Here is a 1,190-nt window from a genome sequence, read left to right on the forward strand (position 1 = left end):
CCCCCTCACCCCCAGTCTCCATCTGGACATGGAGCCGTTGACCACTACCCTCTGGACGCGACCATCTAACCAATTCCTCACCCAGCGGACAGTCCAGCCATCAAATCCGTACCTCTCCAGTTCAGAGAGAAGGCTGTTGTGGGGGACATCATGTATCCGGGCACGAGTGCCAATGCGCACCGGGCACGTGAGATGCCGGGCAGGAGCGCTGCCAGGCGTGAGTGATGCCAGGCACGAGGGACACTGGGCAGAGACAGTGCTGGGCACAAGTGATGCTGGGCTCAAGGGACAGGGTGCACAGGCAGGGCTGGGCACGAGGGACACTGGGCACAATGATACCGAATATAAAGAAGTACTAAGGAGACATACGGTTCCCTCTGTCGAAACAAAGGAGCTAAATGCTCCGTGGATAGACAGACTGGACATTCCGTAGGTAAAAGAAGCCTTGAGCCTCTGGGCACGGGGGTGGAACAGATAAGGAAGTTCTGCTGAAATCAGCAAGTTGGGGCAGCTGGGCCAAAGGACAAACTGTGCCGGCGAAGAGCCTGAGCTCCACTAGTGGACGTGGTGAGGAAGACTATCGACGACCCCCAGAGGACCCTGGAAGACCACCGACGAACATAAGAGCGCCTGCGTCAAAGACTTTTACATGCGTTAATGAGTTCCAGGAAATAACATGATATGCTAATCATTTCTCGGAAATCTAATGAATATGTATATTCTGATTGTACATAACTCCCACGGTTGAGCAGCTCGGGGGGCACACGAGGCAGAACACACAGATCCCCTGCGCGCCCGGCGCCGCAATAAAGAATGCCTGCTTTCTAAAACTCCAAATTGGGTCTTAGAGAGTTTTTCACCTGCCGACTTATGGTAACACAAGGGGTGCCAGGCACAAGGGACACTGGGTGCGCGGGACACCTCCCACAAGCCCCGGGGGGTGCCCACATGCCCCGGGATTATTTTACCGTTTTCCCAGCTCTTTCACCCATAAGACCCCAGGGCGGCAGAGCCGGGGTGGGGCGGTGGGGAGAGCCGTGGGGTGCCGGACACCTGGGTCTCCCCCCGGGGTGGGCAGGACGCCGGGGTCGCGGGGTGCCCCGGGGGAAGGGGACAAGACCGGTGCCGGGGGAAGGGGGGCTGCGGCTTGGGGGACCCAGGGGTGACCCCGGCCTGGGGCGGGACTCGGG

Source organism: Pygoscelis adeliae, unplaced genomic scaffold, assembly GCF_000699105.1.
Source record: "Pygoscelis adeliae isolate BGI_AS28 unplaced genomic scaffold, ASM69910v1 Scaffold820, whole genome shotgun sequence".
Classification (NCBI taxonomy): domain Eukaryota; kingdom Metazoa; phylum Chordata; class Aves; order Sphenisciformes; family Spheniscidae; genus Pygoscelis; species Pygoscelis adeliae.